The sequence below is a fragment of the Temnothorax curvispinosus genome, unplaced genomic scaffold (genome assembly GCF_003070985.1).
Source record: "Temnothorax curvispinosus isolate PA1 unplaced genomic scaffold, ASM307098v1 QBEX01016584.1, whole genome shotgun sequence".
In the NCBI taxonomy this organism is placed as follows: domain Eukaryota; kingdom Metazoa; phylum Arthropoda; class Insecta; order Hymenoptera; family Formicidae; genus Temnothorax; species Temnothorax curvispinosus.
The window spans coordinates 335,063-362,198 of NW_020226364.1; the positions used below are offsets into that span (position 1 = coordinate 335,063).

Consider the following 27,136-nt stretch of genomic DNA (forward strand, 5'->3'; position numbering starts at 1 on the left):
TCGCTCGCCCGCGCCGTCGAGTGAGCGCCGTCGCGCTCTCTCCAAGCGTAGCTGGATGGGTTGATATATGGAAATGTATGCGGGGAGATGGAGGTTCGCATTTTTCCAGGCACGGTGTGCCTTCATTTCCACCGCAGCTTGCTACACCCTCCGCCCCCGTAACCATTCGCCCACCTCCTCCCGCGCGTCTTCCTCACCCGTTCGGCTTACGCAGCCCCGTACCCAACACCCCCCTTAATGACGCGTCTACTCGTTAAATTCGTGTCAGGCCGCCGCTCTTTCTAGTCGCCGAGCTTCTCGAATCCGCGCGAGATCCCGCGTACTTAAGGACGAATCCGCTTCCACCTTAGCGAGGATTTTCACTTTCCACTCGTGAAAACCTTTTCCTCGTCGCTTGATCTTTCGCGATGATCCCCGCTAAGCTCGCTGAGATCTGGAGGACTGTCTCCGGGAGGACTGGTTCCGTTAACGTTCACGAGAAATTACTTTGTTCGATGTGCAAAGAATACGTGATTTAATACATTTCGGCTACTGACATTGACATCTGTATACTCACCTGAGTATACATCTGACAAAAATCAATTCTAATTGATTTTTTAATCGCATTTTATTCGGAATTAACAAAATCGTAATCTTATTAAATAAAATGGTAAATTTCACTTTCTTGATGTTCTATCTAATAAAGAAAAAAAGGCTGATGCACACAAAACAGCACTCAGCAGAGCGGTAAGACAAAAGAATCGCGTTTCCGTGCCTGAAGCCTTGAACGCACCAAGTCCGGTGAAGATGACGACTCGAGAACATCCGGTATTCTAAAACAACAAAACAAGTTAAAAATAAGTACGGATAATGTAGCATATACAGTACAAAAATTATCCAAGACAAATATGTGCTACAATAATAACTTCGCTAAAATTCGTTCGCGAGATAAAATAGCAAAAAATGCACGATAGTACCTTACCATGATCATTGAAAAGTACAGTTAAAAGAATGCAATATGTATGCGCATAATTGAATAATGCACGAGGTCACTGTCCATAATATATTTGTCGCATACAACAAGATCACTTAGTACTGAAATAAAAACGTTCAGTATGAAGACATTGACCTTTATAATAGCAACATTGTATTTTATTACAAACAGTCCTAGAAATCCTTTATTTGAAATAATACAGTATAACAGTTTCTGATATGTGGCAATGTTGAGGAATCATCCTATTAGACATTGCTATCGAATAATATCTTTACATTGATAATAAATAATGAATATCTATTCCATTTCGCAAGTTTTCAGTTTTTTTTTTCCAGAAAGAGCTAGGGATATTCAACTTTTGAGCACTTATACAAATTATTTTTATCCAACTCGATCTCTTTTTTCCTGAAATATCCGTAATGATTTGGAAAAGCATCAAGGAAGTGTTTAAACACACTGTCGCCATTTTTTAACATCGGCCATCAAAGACGACATCGCAACAGCGGTGGAGACGGTTGCGGCGGTTACATTTCCCGGTGCGGTCGAAGCGTTTCGACCAGCAAAAGCTCTCCCGTGAACGTGGAACCGTGCGATATAGCGATACACGCGAAACACACGCACACGCCGGCGCGGCCGGCGAACAGAGAACTCGCGTGTTGCGCGCCATAGTACGCCGGATAGTTACAAAGGAAAGAGGGAGAGAAAGACAGAAAGAGGCAGGAGTGAAAACGGCAACGGGTTACGAGGAAGCCAGAAACGCGCGGCGTACCCGCGGCGATGCCCAGGCACGTACCTGGTAAGTAGTAGGTACGTAATGGGTAGCAGGCAGTAGGTGGCAAGGCTGCGTGACGAGGCGATTGCGGACCGTGACTAAAATATTTAAAAATATGTATCTTTCTGGCCGGACTGCCGTCCAGTTCCAGTTCCAGTCCCCCGGTGCGGACTCCGCCCGCCGTTCCCCGCCGCATTCCGCTCCCAAGCTCTCGCCGCTGCGCCTCGCTATATTTATTTCGCGTTTCCTTCCTGCCGACCGCGCTCGAAGGGGTGCTACTGGTTAGCCTTTCCCGTGCTGAATTTCGCCGCCGCCTCCTCTCCACCCCCCTCTATTCCCAAAGCTTACGCAAAGCGAGCACTTCGCTCCGTTTCTCAACGGAGTGTGGTCACTCGCCAAGAAGAACCTAAAGGATAATTATCTACAATGCGCAGTACAAATCTACCACAAAATAGAGTTGGATACGTATGTTCTAAATTAAAATAATCGCTCTGTTGATATCTTGTAAATTTCAATGTTCAAAAATACCTTGTCTTGAACTTTTTAAGGAAACTGGCGGCTAAAAGCGAAATTGATTAATAATTAACATATATACAACATTTATTTTTCCGTTTAAAATTTTTGTTTTATTTACGTCCACCAGCGCACTATATAATTACTACTATTCCTCAAGTAGTTTATGAAGATTAAAGTCAGGCAAACATTTATCAATACGCGCTAATGGCAATGACGAAGCTACTTGTTACTTGTCAGATAATCATGTCATTAATAAAACTTGGACGTGCGATGTATTTCTTGCTAGCGGAACTTTATATCGCTCCGCGTAATAATAGTTTCATAGAATTGTCCCGTTATTGCCATTCAATTACATTCACTCGTAATTACCCTCATACGAATACTTGTGATTATAAGACGACATTATGAATATTAGTAACAAAATATTAACAAGTGACGAGTTTTACCAACATACGTGCATATATGTGACTTAAAAACAGTTGCTATTAAATTTTATCCAGTTTCAAGATGATTAAAATGATCTTTCATCGTCGAATAGTCTGCAGCACGAATATACCAAACACCATCAAAGCAGGTGAACGTTTAAAAAACACACATGCCTTTGTGACCGTTACCATTGCAATCTCACCCCCAACGAGAACTTGAAAAATATTCTTACATTATCTGACATACACGTAGCGTGCCTTTACACCGACCGTCCTCTTACAGGATTACCCAATACCATAAGTTAACGAGCAGGTGGACCGGTACAATCATGTAGGCGCATTTGCCGCTGGAAACCGTACAACTCGACCTTTGAAAATTCGCTTGACCGCTCGCACAACTTCCCGCATCTCCGACATCGAATGCATTATGCAAAAGTAAAAACGCGAGCTTTATCCGAAGCTCCTCCACATTCGGTACCAATTACACAATTACCTTGGAATCTATTCGATAAGCCGATTATTCGGTCCACCCTCATCGATTGTAATATTATTAAATACGGCTTAGGCAGGTGAGTAAGCTAGACGACGTATGCGTATGCATTCGTAATTGCAATCCTGTTTATCGTGGGCCATACGGTTGAGAATGCCGGATGACCTCGACTATCCTCGGGGCCCTCGGGGCTCGGAGCCCTGGAAGGCCGGGTGCGAAACGCCGACAACAAACGGTCGTGCCCGAGGTCCGCGCGATGCATATTCATGATTCCTTTTTTTTCTCCGATCGCCCATCGCGGGAAAGAGGAAGTGAGTTCCGTTGGGCGCAACGCGCGTCGTGACACGTTGAAGACAGCCCGCAGGGCGCATCGCGACACGACAAGGCGCATACTAATCGCGATTTTCGGGACATCCGCTCGTCGAGCCTTTCCGTCAACTTGCCCTTCTCGAAACGTGTGACTGTTACTGCCCTATCATGTGTTACACCTAGATCCGCATAGGTCGAAAGTTAATGCGATGCAGCACGTGGCGGATCGGAACGCGGTCGAATTTCTTGACGTATCGCAATATGTAAAAATGTTGCATAAATGTATTAGGGCATCGAGTATTATGCATTTTTCGATTTACAGCACGCTAATCCGCGACATTTAAAATCTGCATATTTAAAGGGATTTACTTCAGCCTTTTTTTCATTGAATTTTAGCGCTCGGTCTGATATTTTTCTACTTGGAAGATATTTAACAATGAAAGTGGAGAATCAGAGTTATACAAGTTGTTTAATTTTATAATAGCTTATAACAGCATTGTTAAAACTGATATTACACCATGAAAATTGAATGAAAGAAAGAAGTCTATTGCTTTTTAATAAATAAATTGTAAAGTAAATGTCTCGACACAATATAATCCCGCGGTCCTCCGACAATTAAGCTCCATAAAACAGTAAACCGTGGTCTGGGATACCCGGAGTTTCGGTCGCCAATGAATATTTTTATTTAATGCCCCATTAGTGTTCTTCCCGCCCCAACATTTACTCTGCTCTAGCCCGCCCTCGGAATTGTCGGGAATAATTGTTCAGGATGTTGCTGATGTTCCAGAAAAACACTCGTTGAATCACAAGGAAGCATCTTTTAATTAAGAACAAATTTTGGGGGATTTTTATTGTCGAGAAATGGTTTACGTTCTGATAAATTATTATAAGTTTTTGTCGTGAATGTTTCTACAATTGAAAAATATTCAAAATTTTCCATAGGTATGTTTTTTCAGTTTTAATTTGTTTGAGTAATCATAATTTACATTTCAAGACTATATAGATTTATATATATTTATTTATGTATAAGACAGTAATCAATTAAACACGATGTTCAAAATAGACTAACGTTTCAAGGATGCGGTCTGAAAATTCAAGATGAAGTCCTGCTCATTTTACAGCTTTCATAATTACATATTACAAAACTGAAACAGTTTTTCTTGATTCTTCCCATGCAGATTGTCTCTTTATAATAGCGACGAACAATAAAATGTCGAAAAAATATAACATGCCATTGCGCGGCAGCTGCTTTCTCGACTCTTTACATAAAATTGTACGCGATATCAAATAACGATGAGAAAATTTCGAGTCGTACGACGGTTTTGGGCGAGTTCGGGAGAGAGGAAGGAACGGAGGGCCATCTCCGACGGTGTAGCGGGTAGCGGTAGCAGTTAGCGCCAAAATAAAATAAGGATGGTACAAAATGAAAGGCAGGAAAAATAAGTCGGCCCTTATCTCGTCCTCGTCCCGTTCCGTTTGGCCCATGCATATTCAGGAGCTTCATTCTCCCTCTCGCTCTCTTGCTCGCAAACTCGATTCGTTCTCTCTCTCTCTCCTTCCTTGTAGACTCAACGAGCCATCCCCCTTGGTTCTCGTGGTCGGTGCCACTAGCTCGTACCACGGCGGACTCTATACTTACCTACGTCCGCCACCCGCTAATTTCTAGACTTCCTTCTTTAATTGCACCGGCGCGATAATAAGACCGTATACTCCCTTCCGCGTATGTGTGTATCCGTACGCGTTTGAGGTTTGAGGAAACGTGCGAGCGATTGTGTAAGTAGGTACACCGGGGTACCGTGTAACGAGGTAACACCCATTCTTGCACCCTCGACCATCGAGATAATCTTTATTGTCCCGATGCCTGACGAGACGTCATCAGTTACTTTGATACGAGGAGGATTACTTCGACACTATATATCGACTTGATTCTTTGTGAACGAATCAAATAAAAAACGTGGCTACGACGGAATCGGTCTTAAAGACGATCTTAAATTCATTTCCTGGCTTAAAAAGATCGTTCTCAGAAACAGCTGAGGTTTTTAGTCATCCATTTTTGGAAAAGGTGATTAACGTGCCCATGGTTGTGAGACGTGTGATTGTTCCCGTGGGAATATCACTCGGTTAGCTTAATCTCGACCATAAGTTCATAGTACTTTAGCTATTATCGTAGCAATATCACGTACCATTTACCATAATCAGTAAGGTAAATGTACCAATGCCGAGACACTTAAGACTTATGTCTGGTTTATTATTTTACTTTTTAAATAAGTATAACGCTAATTAGAATCAGAAATAATACATGAAAAATATTTTTATCTTTGATTCTTTGATTTTAATTCGCGTTCTAACTTATTTAAGGACTAAAATGATAAAAATATCCAGACATAGATACGTGTAATTGCTAGATAAATATATGCTGTGTAAGTATGCGCTCATGAGCTAACTACATTTTCATGTAGATGGCATGTAGATCAGGATTTACAACTACCCTTATTTAAAATCGACGATTTTGATCCGAGATTCGCAAAAGTAGGAACGCCAATGAACCTGGACAAGAATTGACGAGCCGTAGAAACCGGCGTGGTTAACACTCATTCGACATGCATGTCGCGTATATTTTAGTGGAATAAGGTCACGAGACAGACCGGCCCGAGGCTCTTCTTCAAGTATGGTATCATCGAGGATCGGGCCGACACAATGGCGAGGTCTCTCAGAATGGAACTGAACGGAACGCCGACGAGACAACGACGACGACGGATTTTGTATTGTCCGCAAGCGGGACGGCGACGTGTCACGCGTCTTATCGCATTCTTATAGCGCGCGTGACACGGCCGGTACCTATTTACCGCGGCGCGTATAGGCAGTCTTATTCGCTTTACGGCTCGCGGTGGTTGGCCACGGTCCATTATGGCGCTGGAAAACGGACCATCGATCGACAGCTGTATGCCGGGCTACCTACATGTCGAGGATGGATGGCTTCATTAGGAGAGGGGCATTAGCGGATCGCTTTAGCGCTCGACGAATTTGGCGTACCGCGGTAATTTTCGATTACGACTTGCGGCATACGAGAAACGGATGGAGAAAAATAACTCCGTTCCTTATTAGCTGTGCTGTCTTGTGTTTTTTGTATACTAAAATGAATAAGCGGACATTCGATGAAATTGGAAACGATACAGAAAAGTGCAGCAAAAAGATGCAAAGGACAACAAACATTTGCACCGCACTTGGCATTAAGTATAACCGTCTAATTGAGTTTTTATTTCTGTATGAAGAGATTTATTCAATATTAATGTACAGAGATAATTAAAGAATTAGAATTATTTTTAAACGTATAAGTAAAGTCTATGTCTTTGCTTCGCGTTCAATTAAATCTAAGAAAACTTGAAAACAAAAGGACGAACTTTATTCTACGTGCGAAAGTAATTCTCGTTTTGTAAGAATTGAGCGTCTGCGATTAATAGTTTCGTTAAAGAAAGGCGGCATGACGAGCGCATACTACTTATAAAACCCTATTTACACCTTCGCGGTATAAATCGAGCACTTCGAGCACGGCCAACTATCGAGCTCCGCGTGGAAATTCTTGGTCCCGTTAGGGGCCAATGACGCCGTAAAGGTGCGTGGTCTACGGTTTACATAAACGACACAGGCTGACTTTCGTGTACTAACGATGTCCGGTTAGCGATCCTCTTTGCAAAATCCTGAAAAAAGTCTTTTTAAAATGTAGGTTTATTAGATAAAGCCAATATTTCGTTCCTAAATTTTCCATATTTTTCATTAAGAAATTAATTCTTGCTTCGTTTAAAATGTCATAATAGAAATTTTATTACGTATTGTTATCTACTTTTTGCGTAAAATACGATTCCAATCAGTGACTCGCAAAACACAAATTATAAAAACGACGGCGGCGACAAGTTTCGGGTCCGCCGCGAGCAGCCTGGAAGTTCAACGCGTGGAAGTTTTCGGTCCCGTTAGGCGCCGGCCTCGCTAAGATGCGGAACGGTAAAACTTCACGATGACTCCAAAGTCACTCTCGCGATCGATTTGAGACACCGATTTCCACCGCGACAGTGTCCCGATTGTCAACCGTTTGTCACTTCGCATCGGCGAGGATTCGCGAGCGAGCAGGCGAGCGAGGCACAGATCGTGAAAAGATGGGCGCGGCGTACCGGCATTCCTCCTCGAAGAGTTCCGATGGCATTGTTCCATCGCGTCGCACCTCGATCACGCCTCACGCCTCTGTCACGTGGCCCACAATTCACGGGACGTGACTCCCCGGCCCTCTTAAGGTGTCTACCCAACAGCCGCCGTCGCTCGTATGCACCATAACCGCGTACGCCGCCGCGACGCCGGCCATTATTTCGTTTTTGTCTGCCGTCTCTCCCGTAATGTCACGTTGCATAAAAGTAACTGCATAATTTCGTTGGGATGTATGGCGACGAAATTGACGCGGGGCTACGCCCGTCGGGACGATCGAGGAAGAGAAAGAGACGGCGCGACATTATCCGACTGTTAGCACCATAATGTAATTCGATGTAAACGAGAGGAGAGTTGGAGAACATAATTACAGTTGAATGAAGCTTAACCCTATGGAAGATCATGGTATTTCTGCACATCATGATTAAGTACGTCGTGATTTAAGCTAAAGCAAATCTATTACCATTAATATCGACAGATATTTTCTCAGCTGTTTTATGTGCAGGATAATAATTACTAATATTTTTCGTTATAATAGTTTATTCCGTAAATAAATATTGCAGAAAATGTTGTCATTCTTACGAATACATACTTGGGAAAGTTAGTGCTACGAAATTAAGATAGAAGATCGAAAGATTTTATAAAACTAAATAATCAACGTGATTCTCTTTTACGATTCGTCCAAGGAGGAAGAGTCAAGCGCTGTCTAAAGAGTCGCATCCATATTTCTCGTCGTAATTCACGCATCAAACAGACTGAACAACCGTGATACGAAACACCGCGTACTTAGTTGTTCGCCCGCTTATTCGTTCACCTGCCGCTCATTAGAAGCCTTATCGCTAATTAATCCATACAGCAACGGCGTTAAGGCTCTCGTGTCGTTCGTTGTGTTGCTTCTCCATCCGCCTGCTGTCTCTCTTTCTCTTTCCTCTATCTCCCTTTCCCCGCAATTATAAGTATATACTTCCTGGACTCGTCACCTTAACGTTAAGGCTGTTCGGGGTGCGAGCGGCAATTATTCTCGATACAAGATATTAACGAGTCTGCGAGAAGAATTGTTGGACGCGTTATCACAAATCTTTCCAGTTCAGGTCACTGATGCCAAAAAAAGATATACAAGTTGTCTCAGACCATCTGAACGATATTTTATGGACAGATTCTGGTGACTGATTTGATGTATATATATCTTTTGATGAAAATGTCGAGCTATCAATGACTGTCAAAGCTTCCCGACGATTGGATTAAACCGAAATAGTCGACGGAATCTTATTTGTTGTATATTTGATTTTTGAAGCGAAACTTACTTTAACGTGTGAAGCTATATACATATAAATATATTGATCAATAATTAATAAGTTGCCAGCTCCTTGCTTCTGAAATATATCCTTATACCTTATACATCACAAATGAGCAATTTTCTTCGTAATCTTTTAAATCAATTTCTTTCCATTTGAATTGGGCTAAAGTTGGCAAGATACTTCGACAGTGTCACATGTTTCTACTTGAACGCAGTCATTCCGTCGCCTTTCAATCTCTTCTCCGCGTCGATCGCATCGACAGCGACGTTTACAATAATGTATGCAGTCAATGTGTCAAGAGCCTGCCTGAATGGCTGCCGACGGTTATCCCCGGCGTTGTTAAGTCCATTTAAATCCACGGTTACGCGACAGCTGGCGTAGGTCAGTATCATTATCTCGCGAGAGGAACGAGAGTGAAACGGCGAATCGATAGATGCGGACGTACGGGACATTAATAAACATGAAGAGGCGAGCGCGCGCGAGCGAGCGAGTCGGCGGACGGACCCTCCGCCGTCTCGTCGGCTTCTTCTTCTTCTTCGCGGGCCAACTTTTTTCCTCGCCTTACAGAAAGAATGATCGGATTTCTGTAAAGCGGTACCACTGCCACAGAATTCTTTCCGTCGAGATATAATTACGAGAACGATCAGACGCACCCCTTTGGCATCATTAATTCAAACGGAATTTTAAATTCCGTTCAATTCTCTCTTTCTCTATCTTGAATGGGATACACGGCTATCCCGTCTATATTTCTTAGTAGTGAGTCATTTTTACGCACGCAAAGTGGAGAAAGCGAGAAACTACCCGGCAACAAAAAAGCGAAAGCGAAACGCTTTCATTCGATTCATCTGTTCGACAACTATACATTGAATTATCTTCGATTCGCCAGCAAATCGCAGTAATATTTCGAGACTGATGTATTAGCTAATAATGATAACACATCGGATAAAAACGCATGCACCGCGTTATATTACGAGAAAATAAACCACGGGGAGAGGCTAATTACTGCGAAAGTACTTATACTCGATGAGACGCTCATTCACGTCATAATTACGTTTTTCGTAATATCTATGTAATATCTCGCGTAGCCGCCTCGTTGCCAGTAACGCGAGAAGTAAGATCGCGAGTAACTGTCGAACGTAAGATTTAATCGACCGCAGCGTTCGCACACAGCGAGCGAAGACGCGAGAAGGACGGGGAGAACACCCACCGTCCTATGCACCGGTACGCGGACTCCTTGCACGCGGGCAAGGAGCCGGCAACTTGTTAATTATTAATCAGCATGTTTAATTCATATTGCGCGCGCCAGCTGTTTGTTTCCTTGATGCGCGCTAAGGTCTCGTACTTACTTATGGCAACGCTTAAACGTTACCGCGGGTAAGCATTGCGCTCCGGGTGCTTAGGAATTCCTTTCCCCTCCCTCCTCCCCTGTTTTCTCGCTCCCGCACCTGCGACTTTTTCTTTTGTCTTTTCCTCACCTTCCCGCGTCTTTCAATGCAGAAGTCCACGGCGATGCATACTAGGCATGCACGCTGCAACATGCACGCATCGCGCGCTCGCAAGGTCGTTCCCGTCGACGTTACCGGTGTACGCTTAATTGGATTTGCCCCTTTTATCAGAAACGTTTATCGCCTAAATTCATCAAATTATGATATCGGAATTGACAAGGACCAGCAAGCTGTAACGATAACGAAACTGTCGTTAAGAATTATAGAATCAGCCTGCTGAATTTAGAGATGTACGATTTACAAAATTGTGCATCACGTTTACGGTCTTCTTCTAAAAATCGTAGTGAATGTGATACCTATATATCGCATTGCGATTTTTATCTTACTAGACACTACAGACGCGCGCTACGCGCGCGCTATTTATCTTTAACATTTCACTATTAACCCTATTATACACAACTGTCAAAATATACAATGACAGCTGCAAATGAAGTAAGCGCAGCAAGAAAACCAATCGGCATCGCGGAAAAGCGGCAACAATAAACTTCACATCTCCTTTTTAGAAAAGGATATTTTGAATTGTGCGCAATTTTGTATCATAAACTCGATTTTGAATCACGTGTCATTTTATATCGCAAACACCATTTTAAAACATTAAACTATTTATAAACATATACAAATGTTAATTTATTCACAACATGAAAAAATATATTTCTTCCATATCTTGCCGTAAATAAAAACTTGTGCAAAGTTTCCTCATTTCCTTTGTATCTTAAGACGGAGCATAGAAGAGATAAGAGAACAACGCGATTACTTGACCTTCGTGAAGAAAGAACGGCGAACGTTTCTCGATGACAAGAGAAATACCCTCGACTCGCCGAGATGGCGAAACCTGACTCTCTCGAAAGTTATTCCGGAGATACGCGACGATCGATGTATCGCCGCGTGTATCCACGGCTAACGTTCGGAGCGTGTGCGCGGCATTTTATGTATCATTTTCGGGAGGGATGGGCCTCGTCTCTGTCTCTCGTCCCCTGCTTACCGCCCCGCGCGCACTTTTTCTCGGCGTACAACGGGGGTGTTTATGGGTTTATTATACGACCGATCCCGTCCGCTCGGCCGCTCGTACACGCGCACGTGACAAATACGTGCACACCGGCGTATGATTCAGTGCGTGTGCGCGCGCGTGTGAGAGTCCGAGCGTTGCGGATCGGGCGCGTGCGAGTTCCTTCCCTCTAGGACTACCAGAAGCCGGCGTCTATAACGCGTGCGGGACCATAAAAAAATATCCGTGGAGTGAAAATAAATCTAACCTCGGGGCCGAGAGACCGGTCGGCCGGCCGCGCTCCCTTAACGCGAGGTAATAGAAACGAATGGCCATGAGAGGCGGAGAAAAGAAGTATACGAGACAAGCCGTACGTGGAAAAAACGACGCCGGGGCTTCTCCGACGGCGTCGCGACGGAATTTCTACTCTATTCAGTTTGTAACGCCTCGTTAGCCCGGCGATATTCCGCGCATATCGCGCCCGTTTAATGTGCACGTGAGGCCGCGTCAAGGTGTTTAAGCAAAAGGTGCTTTGAAGGTAAAAACGCTATAGTTTCAGTCATATCGGCTACGAGTGTGTATACAAAGTGTTCCATATTCCCTGTTTTATTTCTTATGCAAGATTGAAAGAACAAGATAATGCACAATTCCAATAAAAAAAAAAGTAGAAATAATTTTCTGAGATAAATAGAGATTTATTTTTTCTTCATCTTAAAAATGTTATATGTTATATACTATAGTATATACAGATGCTATAAATATACTGCTGTATCGTTAACAATCTACGTTAACGATCTACGTTTTGTCGAATGTTATTACGGAAAGTACGAGCAAATCCATCTGTCACTTGAAAGGCATTAACTCAAGCGCTTTTACTGTGTATAACCACACGTACACGATCGCCGAGCCGTAATGAAGCTCCCGCATGTTCTATACATAAGACGGCGGCGGCGGCACCCAGTTTCCACTATCTTCCCCCAACTGGCTTGAGAAAAAGGGAAAATGTTATTGAAAGATCGCAGGTCGGGAAGCAGAGGAAGGCGGGTAGAGGGACAACGCCGAGAGATAACCGCGAGGGTAGAAAGAGGAGCATAAACGACGGCGAAGAAGAGGGATGCGGATGCCGAAGACAAGAGAAGGGAAGAACGGTGGGTTTACCGCAGAGCGGTACCACCCTTAGCGCGGTCTGAGTTCATTGCGCGAGTCATCAGTATCCATAAGCGATGAGTTACCCTTCGCTCGCTTTCCCTCCCTCTCTCTCCTCCTCCTCCCTGATCTCTTGCCCTCTTTCTCTCTCATCGCGCGGCGGTGCAACCCCGTCGATGGAAGAGGAAGGTTAGGATCGGGCCACCTGGTTCGCTTGTTCGACGCACCTTGCCGCAGCTTCTCTCCTCTCTGCCGGATGGTCGAAAGGATGGCGGGGCCACCATCGTCGGAGAAGGACGAAGGCCGAGGACGTGCGGCTGGCGCTGGTGCTGCTGGTGGTGGGTAGTGGGTGGTTGATTTTCTTAGGTCAACGTATAATCAAGCCACCGAGGAGAGGCACTACAGGGAGAGGGATAAAGAGAAAGAGGGAGAGAAAGAGAGAGAGAGAGAGAGAGAGAGAGAAAGCACGGACAGCTATCGTCCTAGACCAATCCCCGGGCTTCGTCGGCGAACAGCCCCCGAAAGCGGGGGCGAGCCAACCGGCGGCTCCACTTCGAGGAGAGAAGGAGCCTTCTCGAAGGAATCTTCCGGATGAAGGTACTACCTTCGGATACTCCGCTCCTCTTCGAGGAGAATACATTCTCTCTCGGTAGAGCCGCGTCCGTAAACCACCCAACCCTCGCTAGAAACGCCATCCTAGAACAACCGCGTCTGCGATGGCTCTTACGTACTACGTGGTTACGGCTAAAGTTAATAACGGACAGACCGCCAGTGTACGACGATTGAATTAAACGAGCAGCCGTCTCATCCCCGAATGCTCGCGGGACTACTGCGCGGTCTCTTTCGGAATGATTAGATTTCAGAAAGTCGACTCTGGTTGACTACGTGTTCAGGAGACCTCTCTCACTCGGAAGATATCGCTGGGGGACGGAAACGTAATGTTCACCTTCCTAAGTGCGAAATTATTCGCGCCCTTGAGATACCTGATTATATTTTTCCCAAAATCATTTACTCTGTTACTCTTAACTCTTCATATGTTTTATTACAATCATATACTCAAGTATTTCAAATTATGCAATTGTGATAAGATAACATTTTGAAATACGTAAGGCTTCGGAAACTTCAAGTATATTATAAATTCTTAAATATGTTTGAGGAAATTTGTGCAGTCTTAAAAACCGTTTTGAAGTTGCTTGAACACATATGACCTCGTTTTTAAATTATATGAATTAAATACTTTGCGACGTCAATTCTAGTCGCCATTCTGTCATTCACAAACTGGCGATAGCAATCTGAATGTAGACGTCGGCTTAAGACGTCCCTTCGAATTTCATGTCGCGTACAGAACGAATGGATATCGGCTGATGAGACCGACTGATCTGAAAGAGAGAGCAGAAGGGACGAGAGACTCGCGACAGGAGGAGAGGGGCAGAAATAGCCAGACGGCCAGAGCGGTCTCGGTACGTCGAAAGTCCGTGTTCTTGAAGGCAACGGGGCGAGATGGAAAAATTGCCTCGATGTAAAAACATGAGAATCGCTTCTCCGCCGTCCACACTCAATAAAACGACCTCGACCTAAGAGATACGCGATTCACCGTGCCGCATATATATATGTAGAGGAAGCACTCGCGCAAACACACGGGGAGAACGGCGTATACCGAGCGAAAAATATACACGACCACACAGGCTCGCGCGTCCACTCGGACGGCTTCCTTTTGCAACATGGTGGAGGAAACGGGGGAGCACGAGGGAGGAAAGGACACATGAGAAGCCAAGCGGGAGGAGGGAAGGAAGCGGTAGCATCCACATCCAGTCGAGTGGTCAGCTATCGAAACCTCCTACCCGTCCGCTACCAATTCGTCCCACCCCCCTCCGCCCTCGGGGGACCGGCTCCATCGACCAATAATAAAAAATATACGAGATCTGTTCGGGCTCACATGGACGCAACCGACCGGCACGCCGATCTACGTAGACGTAGGCGAATTATACTTCGAGGCCGGTTCTAAGTGATCGCATTTCCACATAGACGAGCTGCCCCGATACGATATGAAAGACTGCCCGGTGCCGTTATTGCCGCGTAGCGAGGGGCTGAGAAAAGCCATCGCGCCGGCCGCGACGGGGGGGCGCCATGAGATCCGAAACGGAACATTATCGAGTCGGATATTTTCTTTTTTTTTCGTTGGGATCTTTATGATTGCCGCTTTCGACGAAGAAACGCAGAAAAAATAGAGGATCATTTATCGTAGAAAAAATGACTAAATGCAGTCCTATATATGAATGTGCTAAAGTCTTTATTGAGATGCAATTCGATAAATCTATCTGGGATATTCCTTCTCTCCTTTCAATTTTTTATTATTTTCTATTAAATAGAATTTTTAACTGCTTATTTATTCTTCTCAACTTTCATAGTCATAAAAGACAAACGTATGATCTTTTCTTATATTAAAAATATGGTGGCACATTCCCTTAGTAATTATCAAAAATATACATATATTACATTGTCTTTAACATTACAACTTTTTTTGGAAAATAAATTTCTTAGAAAGAAAATATTGAATTTGTTTTCACTGCGACTAACGAGCGCATACTAATGCGATAGCAAGAGCAAAGTACTTGCCGGAAGAGCGCGAAACAGTTGCACGAAATCTATCACCAGCGTTCCCTTTTGTGGTCCTGGCGCCCCAGCGGGGCCAAGTTAACGGAAGAAAGATGATCCATTCGTCATAATATAAAAATGGCTGTGACAGCGTTATCTGTGGCCATTTCCTGCAGTCGTAGCGCCGGTTCCCCGAGCTCACTTGTCACTATGCCGGAGGTAATGATCATTACTGAGGGTTTCAACCCTACGCGCGGTACAGAGATATACGAACCCTGAGAAAGAAAGTAGAAGATCGCGTAAGAGCAGAGAGAGATCGTGCCTGTCAAAAAGAGAAGTCGAAAGAAAAGATGCTGGGAGAAAGCGGGACGCGCAGAGGAAGAGGGGGTTGCAGGGTACCACGAGCGGGGATGGAGAGCAGAAGACGATGATATAGACTCTGTTCTCGACCCTGCCTTTGCCTCCTCCGCGATCTCCCGGCTACCCACCCCACAGGAGGGTGGAACAAGATGGCCGCTGGTAGGACTTCCCGGCCCAGGTCGGGTTTATGTGTCGTAATAAATGGTAATTTAAAACAGCGAGAACTAACAATTTCTTTCTTTATTTCTTCCCCAATGCTCCGCGCTCAAGAGCGCGCCCACGACGAACGCGTTCACCCAGCCGAGTGCTACGAACGCACACAGAATCGCCGTGCAAACACACGTACGCGCGCGTACAAACCGGGGGATGGGGGACGAGGGCACCGCTCGCACCTAGAGGGGTAGATCTTTTCGAAGGTGGTAAACGGAGGAAGGCGTAGCGAGGTCTGAGAGGATAGGGTGCTAGAGCACCGAGCCACAGGGGTGGAAAAGGGGTTCGGTGGTGGTGGCACTTTCGTGCGGGGATATAGCCAAGCCAAGAAACCGTGAACCAGCCAGTCAGCCCACGTAATATAAAGAGATATGTGCCGCGGAATGGCATTACCATTAGGAGATATAGTTTAGCGGAGGAGGCAGCAGATGAAATGAGATACTGCGGCTGAATCATGCATGAAGCGAAGAAGGTGCGATTCGCCGTTCTCTTTTCGCTCGACAGTTCCCGTACACGCGTTTGCCTGCATGTATACACGCTCACGTGTGTGTGCATGTATATACAAACCAAGAGAACATCACCGGTGATCTCCGTTTCGCCCCCCCCCTTGGCCGCGGATTTTCTCCGTCAACTTTCCTCGCCTTATCTTACGCTTTTCTCTTTGCCACCTTACTCGGTTCCCCGATTCTCTCTTCTCTCTCTCCCCTCTCTCTCTCTCGTTCTCCTTTTCGTCCCTTTGCCGACCCTCCGTCTCCTCCTCGCGCGGACTCGATGAGAAAAGTGAATATGCTACAATATTCAAATGGCAGCCGTGCGACACTTTATTAAACGCGCTATTTGCATCGCCGCCAACATCCCCCGCGTGTCTCCCCTTTCTATCGCCCACTCCCTCTCTGCATCGGCCGACGGTCGACGGTCCTTTTTGGTTGCCGACCAGACAGAGACGAGCACGTTGCTCGATGCCTGATTAAAAACTCGCCAACGGAGCCGTCCGCTGTGATAGCGGCGCGTTACGCTCCGCACACTGAAAACATTCGGATCGAGAATATCGTTTTTCTATCGCCGTTGTAATCGAAATCACTAAAGTCTTAAAGTTAATGAAATAAAAGATATTAATGGTGATAAAAAAAGATTTACAATTTTGAATTATAATTTTGAATAGAAAAATAATGGAAATTTCTTTTAAAAATGAGATTGTATAGTTTCAATTTTGTATTATCCAAATACCTTTGACAATAATTTCAGAGCAAAGAAGGTATGCAGCTTATAAAAAAAAGATTCATTATTATGAGAGTCGTAGTGCATGCAGAGATACTAGGAGAGTATTCGGGCGGACTATCCCCGTAATTCTTCAGCCTGGGGCGCGCAGGCACACATTATGCTAATTTGTCTTTTAATCTCGTGGCACCACCGGTGTGCGTCTTCTCTTTTCGTTCGGAGAGGGAAGCTCATATCCCCCCCGACTAATACCGGAATACAATCTGAGAGCGTGCAAGCGTGCTATTTACTTTGGAGAACATGAGTGGCTCGTACCTATCATAACAATACTGTTTCTATTGAGAATCTTAAGGGTCCTGTGTAGACTCTCGAGAGCGTGATTACAGGAGTAGAATGATCTCGAACGGAAATAAATGGCGATCAATTTTCTCGGGTACATGAATGAGAAGAGGATATCTTCTTGTGTATCATTTTACTCTATCCGCAGTTCGTTTACAATATTCCTGTCGGAACTCGAGATAAAACATCCAATACTTTCCACCGTCTGCGAATCCAGACTACTGCCGCAAAAGCAAAAATTCAACCTGCGAGTGCGGGTGAAATTCCAGCGGGCGCAGGTTGAAGGGCAAAAAGCATCTTCGAGGAAAGAAACTTGGAATCACGACGCGAATGAAGTAGGCGGGAGGACCAGATGGTGGTGGCCCGCGACGGCGGCGGTAGTGGGAGCACTTATGCATTTATGCATTCATATTTCCGCGGTCTTCTCGAGACGAACCGTAAGACGACGACGTTGTCGACGACGTTGGTTGTCGTCGTCTTCGTCGTCGTCGCGCGTCGTAGTCATAGGAGCGCCCGAACCGCAGCGATGCTCCGCGCCATCGAGGAAGAGGAAAGGTAGGGAAGCGAAAGAGGTGGGCGTAAAGTTGCTTCGGAATAATAATACACGCCGGCGCCCGTGCTAGCTTCGCTCGCAGGAAAAAATTTGAATATATGAAATATAATGACAGAGTGTGTACGCCTCCGCTCTCGCGGAGCGTTCGCCAGATTCGGGATGGCCGCGTCGAGAGGAGCAGATCCGCAGGAGCGCCGATGGAACGTCCCTCGACTTCGTTACGGCATCGGCACCACTTTAGCCTGCAAACCGCGATTGCGAGATACTCAACCCTTAAGGGAAAGAAGAAAATTATATAAAGAGAGCTATATTTAAAAAAAACTATATTGTCAAGATATTGATTATTTGATGATTATCTTCAGTAAACAGAAACTCCATATTGTTTTGAATTAATCTGATCTTTGGTAGACTTGAATTTTGCAATAAAGAGATCGCGATAAAGAAGATTTTCGTTTTTCGAAGAAATAATCGCAAATCTGAGGATTGCCGAGGATTGCCTCCAACTTGAAACCTGCTCGATCCGGTAAACGATGGCGATGATGGACCATCGAAGGACGAGGGTATCGAGACCTGACTAGAAAGGACGCGACAGAGAACAGTCGGCGACGCCGATGGCGTAAGGGTAGGAAGGTAGATGGATGAAAGGAAGGAAGGAAGGAAGGAAGGAAGGAAGGGCGCCGTCGTAGCCCGGGTACCCGTGGCTCCGCCTATCGGCGCGCCGCCTCGCGGTGGTGAATACATTTAGCCTGGTTAGTTTACAAATGAATACAGCGATTGAAGCAACTTATAATATCAATGTACCTCCGGCCGTCTTGCTCGCACACCGTGCGCCACCCCTTGCTAGCATCTCACTTCCACCCACTCTCTCGCGGGGTTCCATACAGAATGGCCATATTAACTTGATAATTAGCTCGGTTATACGACTTGCAGATGAGGAAAGACTCGGGACGGACGTCGGCTACCCCTACCAGGAGTGGTGCCAGTGTTCCTTGCTCTGCTCCCTATGCTATGCTCGACTCGGCCCGGCTCCTCGTCGCTCGTCGGATGGATATAGAACCCTTAGTTCGTATTCCTCTCCCTGTCTGCTAGGAACCCCGTCGTGGTTCGTCTCGCAGCCGGTAAATCCGACGCCGTCGTCGTCGTCCTCGTCCTTGTTGTCGCGCTCGTGACATATCTTACGGAGTACCGATCTCTCAGTGAATTTTCTAAGTGCCTATCCTTATCCCGCGAGAGTGGCAGCAGGGTTAATCTAGGTGATCACGTGTTCGAGCATGCGATCACGACCACGTGCCATGAGATTTCTCATGAGGATCAGAATGGCGAGGTCAACGTTCGCCGTTTTGTTATCAGCGGGTTCCATCAGGCTGTTACGATCATGATAAAGAGGTACGTTTCTCGGTCAGAGTGGAAAAGGCGCGTTATTAGAAACGCACGGGGTACCGGTGCGTCGCCTCGATCGTCAATCTAGGAACCGCGACCATCAAGCGGATGACCTTCCTCCGACGTCGGAGGATCAGGTGACGGGAAAGCGAACATGCGTGTGCTAGGTGGCGCCTTGAGGACCCAAAATGGCCGCACACCCAACGGCTAGGTGAAAAGCGATATCTCGCGCGCGCGTTTCGGAGTCGAAGTGGCGAGCCGAGTCGAGCCGAGCCAAACCGTGAGCACTGTGCGACGTCCTCCTTGAGGACTCGCGCTTGCCGAAGGTCCACCGCGCGCGATGCGGGAATACAAACTACGAGATACGCGCGTACCAGCGCATTCCGGGAGATGACTGGCATTGAGAAAACTCGCCTTTGGAGCCGCGCCCGACCGCTCGGCTCGGCTCGGCTCGCTCAGCTACTCGCCTCACCGTCTACGACCGGAATGCAGAGGACGCGGCGGCCATATTGGGCCTCGCCTCTCTCTTTCTCCTTCCATCCGCCTCCTCTTTTCTTATCTTCTTCATGCCTTTTCCTCCCTTTCTTCTTCCACTTCCTCCGTCCTCGTCGTTTCATCGCCTCTACTTTTAGCGATGTGTTTACGATAAGTACACACAAATGACGGGCGATATACGCTTCTTGTGACATTACATCGTCGAATTACAAGGTTGAACACGCTTCACTCTTTCACGCCTATCAGAGAAATCGGATAGATTTTTCGTGGTGAACATCACTCGGCTTAAAACGTTTTCCCATGTAATTCCATCGTCGACTTTATTTTCCGTGAACACGAACGAACAATCCTCGCAACCTTGGCTTTCAAGGAATCTATCGCGTGCGTTTGTTTTATGCTTTCTTCATCATGAATGCCATTGCTGGTAAATTTCTCTGTACGTACAAAGATTTCTTAATCGTCTCGCGTGCAAGATTCTGCAACGCAATATGAAAGAAAGGAGGAGAAAATAGTTATGTGCGTGGATAAATTATTTTACTCCTATTAATGTATATCACCAAATCAGCTTACGCAGTGATATATTAAGCGCCATATCGATTTAACTTTAAAATCAAATACTGTCGTTCTCCATGTTCCATTATTCTTATACAACATCGTACCAGATTTAATGGATAAAGATTGATGCCGTCCATCGCAGAATTGTTATTAAATTGTGCTATTATGACTGTAACTTAACTTTATTTCAAAATTGGAAACCTGATAACTTTAGATATGCCGCCTTCATCTACTCGCGCCTTTGATCGTGAACGATCGCTCTCGGTTTTTCGACATCAAGTTCGATGGCGTCTGCTGCAAAAATGATAGTCGTGAAATCGCCCTATCGTGAAACGAACGAACGGTAGCGAAAGAAGGCGGAGGAACGTCGGAGGCGGGCCCGGCGACGCGATACGTACGTGCCGTCACGTACGCGACGGGGTTTTTTACTGAAATCAAATCTAAATAAAGCGGCGAGTTCGTAACACAGCGATATACACGGACGCCGCGAATTGTTCCCATGGCGGTACCCGTGAGATATCGCCCGTGTTTTATCGTTATCTCAACGTTTCGGCGACCGCCGTCGGCGCGCCGCGCCGTCACGCTTGTTACACGCGCCCAAATCAAAGTCTGATCAATCAGCTCCATTTTCACTCCATCTCGTTCAATCAAGATTAATATAATGGAGATTAAGAGAAAATTAAAGAACAGGAAAATCCTTATATTCTTCAAGAAAAATATACAAATGTTAAACGTATTATCCAGGCCTTTTGTAAATGCAATTGTACGTGTTATAGAAACATTATTTAAGACAAATATATAATCGACGTAAGCTATAAAATTATTCTCAGTTAAAATAGTTCGCGGTTCTTTAAACGAAAATACACTGAGAAAATTTTATATTAAATTTTACTATGCTGTCGCACCAACTGCGGACCATCAAGACGCACAATTTAAATGCTATAGTCTTATAGTAAAATTTACTATGTCCATAGCATTTAGTGCTATGATTAAACTGTGCGTCTTGATGGTCCGCAGCTAGTGCGACACCATAGTAATATTTACTATAAAATTTTCTCCGTGTAAGTATGTACAATAGGAAACAAATTTTTAGATTCGTTTCAATTTATGAAGTATATGTGCGCGTGTAACGACTTCAAAATACCGCTACATTACTGTCAACACAGTACAAGCTCTACCAACCATCGGCCGACGCGACGCGACGCGGATGCGTTTGCGAGACTCCCGATTACGGCCTCGGCGGTAATCGGCGTCACATTGCACGCGGAAAACGAGTTTTCACGGGCGATAAATTCAAGAATAGCGTGAGCACGACGAGGACCCGGGCCGGTACCACAGGGTGTACGGCAAACAACACCTGCCGCGACTCGCAGTGTGGGTGCCGCGAGGAGGGTATAGGGAGGCCCGACAAAAGTAATGTATGCACCCTTGTACGCTGTACAATGGAAACTCCGAGAGAGAGAGAGAGAGAGAGAGAGAGAGAGAAAGCGGATCGAGCCACCTGAGCCTGCAGGCGGGTCGAGCGTCATTCGGGCCGGCTGTTTGCAACCGGCGACGCCGCGGCACCGCTAATTATTCGCGTAATTTCCCTCGTCAGTACGCCACGTGAGAATATTATTATCCTATTATTGTTGCTTTTATCGAACAAGCTCGAGGAAAGAACGTCGATAATCGCGTGGCTCTGGGTGGATCCCACATCGCTCGACTTTAGCGTTACTCCGGCTCCGGCTCCGGCTGCTCCGCGACCCACGCTCCGCAGTCTCGCTAATTATTCGCGTAATATCGCTATTACTGCACGCGTAATCGGCAATGCCACCAATTTCCACGGCGCGTACATCCCGTACGCGAGCAGTTCTCCTCTAATTACTCGCTCGGCAGATAATAACGCGCGAGCGCGCCGTCGTTCGACGCGATAACAAGCCGGCCGACGCCATTATTTTTTTCCCTCGTGCTCGTCCTCGGCACGGAGGACTCATGGCGAATTCCCCGACTAGCAAAAGGAAGAGGGAGGAGACGAGGGAGCGAACTGGAACGAGAAGTCAGGGCATTCAGCGTGGCTAATTGCTCAAATCATTAAGAAAAAAACATGAAATCTAAGCTACGCCGTACAGTGGGAAGCCGTAGATAGCGATCGGCCGCGTTGTATACCGTAATGAAAATAATCACGGCGGTGCGCGGCTACGTTTCGAGCCAAATTTATCGCGGTTCGCCGCATTCTCTCTTTCGTTGGTCCTTGCGAGCGAGCGCGATCCCCCGATACACGTTCGAGATTTCGATCGCGATGAAGATCGCCCTGCCAATTTCAATTTCGCATCAAATTTCCGTTTCGCATTCAAGAACATAAATACAATTTCTGTTTCTCTTAGCCGTATCGCTTTTCGCATTTAAAACGTAACAGGCGTACGTTACAAGTCTTGTCGATTCACGTATACGCATCTCCGCGAGCCCATTGATTCCTCTCTTCCGGTTCGCGTTTACGATCGCGCGAATCCGCACGTATTCGTGTAAATAAACCATTATGCGCGTGGAATGCTAATCCCTCACGAATGAAATCGCGAAAAGTAAAAGTAATAGCTCTCCCGATTACTCGTTATTCTCACACTCGACTACGGAAACCGCTCGAGGTCGACAAGTCACGTCGGCCGCCGGCGCGAAATTCGTCGCGGTGCGGAAGTGCCGCGGTGAAAAGTAAGAAAAAAAAGGAGCGTAGGAGGAAAAAAAGACATGGGGATAAAGAGGGGTGAATGCGCGGAGGAATAAGAAAACCGAAAAGTGCGGCCGCGCATTTGCGTATTGTTATGTTAACGCCCGCGCGAAGTAACAATCGGCACCAAGCACAATGGCGAAATCCCTGCTGAAAAGGGGGCAGGGAGGTTGTGGAAGCCGAAAGCAAGGGTTGGGGGCAGAGCCAGGGGGAAGGAGGCGCGGGACGGGAAACGTTATCGCATTATCGTATTGCGGCGCCTCGTTGCCGAGACTCGCTTTGCCCTTACGTAAATTCCTGCAAACAAAGATTTACACCGATACACAACCGCGTGAGCACGATGCCGCCGTCCTCCCTGTTGCTTCCTCTCCCTCACTCTTTCTCTCTTTCGCTCGGCAAGCTTGCGAAACCGCGTCAAATAAACGGGAGGCGATGTCGCCACCGCCCACTTTAATATTCCTCGTTTCCATAAAAATATGATGTTCCTTGAGAATCTCGAGACGAGAAGATTCACCACGAACACCGCTTGACCTGCGACGAAAATCGACTTGGATAACGACAGATCCAATGAGACTACCCGTCGATGCAATGCTTGTCTCTATCGAATAAAGAAGCTACTCCCGTTATCTTTGCATCATGGTAAAAACAAACCTGACAGTTAACGTCTGCAGGCATGACAGCTGAATACAGAGAATGTCGTATAAGCGTGAAAAGAAAGACCTTGAATAAAAAGACTGGAGATAACAATACAATTATTATTAGCAGATGAAATAATTTTATTTCCTATACAGTACATTATACTAACCACATCTCGAATATTTCTCACTAAGGGAAGAAATCTAAAATAGATATTCTTTTTAATGTCCTTTAGCTTCATTATATTTTTTTATTAATGCTTTATAATTGTTTATCAAGTCAGCGTGATCTTCCTCAATCCACGTATATACGGCAGAGGCAAAACATACAGCCCCTGTGTTATAAGGGGTGGTCTCCGGGACTCGGCGGAGGGCAGCGCGGTGAACGGGGCGGACGGTGGCGCGGGTCATGAGTGGGTGGTGAATATGCAAATGTAATTGATATTACTTTTTAAATATTCCCCACTCTACCCGACGGAGAGAGGGGCCACCCGTCTGTCGCTCGGTCGCTCGCTTGCAGCAGAGGGTGCGCCTGCTTTATACACTCTTACTCTAAGTGCCTTTTACCCCCATGCCGACAGCCTTCCACCCTCCCCCGTTCGGGCGACTGCAACGTGCGGCAGCGGCCCCGTAAGTAAAGGTAATTAATAGACCTCGAAGACCTAGGCGAGATTTCGCCGGATAACCGGCGAACGGGCTGTAGTTACCGGTGGACCGTGGCGAATTATCGCGTCTCGATAATTTGCGAAATTTCACTTCTGATAACGCCTTTGTAACTCTCGATTGCGTGATTTTGTAATGAAAGAACGTGTAGAAATTAAAATAAAAAAAAAAGAAATGAAATTTTTATTGAGATATATCCAGTTGCATAAAATTAATTTAAAAGTGGTGAAAAAATATCCTCGACAAGAATATTATATAATTGTAAACAATATATGGGATGCTCATAATATTTATTATAAAAGTGACTACATTTTTTGCGATTTAAATGAAGCCTAGATCAATAATTAAAAAATATGACTTTAATATCTGTGTCCGTGTGTTCATGTTATGTGTACGCGTGCAGGAACTCTTATAATAGTCATATACAATGCAATATGTTGATTCTCGACGCGTAATTATGCAGGAATAGAAATGGCTGTTATAATAATTAATTTATCAGGTGCGATATGGAGTTTATAATATAGGAATAATTAATAGATCAGAATGATACTCTTATATCTGCATTTGTGTTAATAGTCATAAGGGATTTAGCAATTCCGATATGAGCATAACTCTCGTTCACTTTTTCAATCCGTTCCGTCAAACATCATTTCTCCCCTTTCGGATTGATCTAATTCTAGCTAGTAGCAAAATCTACTAAATTATCATACATTAATTTGCACACAATGGACAATGAATTTATTAGTTAAATACATTGCGTTGACGCTACGCTAATTATAATTTATGGTGCAATAATAGACACGATCTATGATTGCCGAATGGAATGCAAGAGATGTAATAATCAAGAGGCCATGACAAATCATTGCATTGCCGAAGATATAAAATCACTGTTTACAAATCAACACTTCAACTGTCCTAAATAATAATCCAAAAAAGCATTTTTAACCCTATACCGTTACATGTAGAAGACATCACTAATTAAATCAAGAAATCTTGATATCTTGATATAATTACATCAACGTACACGCTTATAGAAATATATTTTGCAGTCAATTTTCAAGAATTAGTTATTGTCAACTCTAAAACGGCACATCTTTATTGCAAGCATAGAAGATTGCGTCTTATCATTGAATATTTTGACATTAATCCATCTTCAACTCTTTAATTATCTTAGTGGCATAATATCATGACATTCTTTCTATGAAAAAATTCGTAACTATAGGAAAGATGCGGATATCACAAACGTTACTTTAGCACGACTACCGACGGCAGAATTCTTCTAAAACGAGTGCAAGAGAGGTGATGAGCTCTCGTGTACACCAACTCGTGACGCATATATCGAATTGAATACTACGAGCAGATATGGGGAGACCCATGAGTATATCTTCCCTCCATAAATCTACCACCCGCTCGTGTACAACAGTCGTGGCCGATCGACGTTAAGTACGACGTTAAATAATTCGACCGAGTCCATAAAATCGCCGCGTTCGGTTGCCGACGGCAAAAAAAAAGAGCGATCGATCGCCGCATTATCGTCGCGTACAAAAATTTTTTAAATTCGATAATCAATTAAAGATTTCTCCGAGAATATTCGCAGTTGTAATATTGTAGTGAGGGCACACTGTACATTCTGCCGTAAAAAATGTATAACAGCGAGCATTCCTAATAAAGATGTTTAGTGACATTAATTCCATTCAAGATTAGTCCGAAACTTTGATGTTTAACAGCGGATATTATAATAAATCGTGTACGAATTGAGAGAATTTGTTTCAAAAATAATGACACAGCAACGAGCAAGATATTTCTTACATTTAGACTCCGAGTCTAAAATTCAAAGTCTATTAATAGCAATATTTCTTATAATCTCGTACGCACGGCATATAAGGTGTATCTCCTCCCAAATATAGCTGGATCATTAGAATACAATGCAATCGTTCTTGCATCTCGACGAAAGTAATCCTTTTTCCTGCAACTCTCGCCGCGGTTTTACATTATCGCGAATCCAATTCGAGCAGGTGTCAATAAGATTTATGATAATTGGCCAGACTGTCGAATAATTAGTCGAGAGATTCGTATGTCACGGCACGCGTTATAGAACTCCACGGGTCCCACGGTTAGCACTCGCTCAATTAAATCGCTGGGATAAGTGTAACTTAGGGGTCGCAATAACGAGCGTGTTTTCGTATAGCGATAAAATATGGCATAACTAGACACACGATCCGTTGCGACATTAAAAATTTATGCGCCGAACACGTAAGCACGTACGTAAAGGACTGAAACGACGCGACGGCCCCGCACTCGTTGAATAACGAACAGCGAAGAAGTCTCGTAAGGATTTATGACCAATTACGTGGTGATTTGAATTCGCGGCATTTAGACAGCCGACGATGATTAATTAATTGGCCCGCGCTCGCATCGCGATACAACGAGTTAATTGTTATTTACGCTTATTATGCGGCATAATATTATCACGTTTGATGATCGATAAAATTTCGTGCACCGTGCCGACGGTTTTCGACGATTTTTCGACGAGAAACGAATGGCGAACGAGAGCGGATTTATCATTTTCCTGTCTTTTTTTTTTCTTTTTCCTTCGTTCCGCCAAATAAATGCGGAATTAATTTGTAGCGAATTCGTCGACGATCGATGATTATTATGCAGAATTATACAAAATTACCTCGATTTTCGCGATTTATTTTGTTGCCAGCGGTATGTAATATTGAAATAACGCGCGGAACAAACGCCATGGTCACCGACGACGTAGGCGTTCTCATACAAGCACGGTGCTCCATCGAGCGTGTACACCGTCGGTGATT

The 27,136-nt window shown here is 45.0% G+C and overlaps 1 long non-coding RNA gene across 2 annotated transcripts in view; it reads left to right on the forward strand.

Annotated features, from left to right (window-relative positions):
• Window positions 1–27,136, forward strand: part of LOC112466828 — a 152,625-nt gene that overhangs the window by 60,089 nt on the left and 65,400 nt on the right. The window contains exon 1 of one of the 2 annotated variants that reach the window (XR_003042192.1): window positions 18,906–19,274. The exons of the other annotated variant lie outside the window; for it this stretch is intronic. This is a non-coding gene — a long non-coding RNA (uncharacterized LOC112466828). Of the gene's footprint in view, window positions 1–18,905; window positions 19,275–27,136 lie in introns of those variants that run through there. 2 annotated transcript variants of the gene reach the window in all.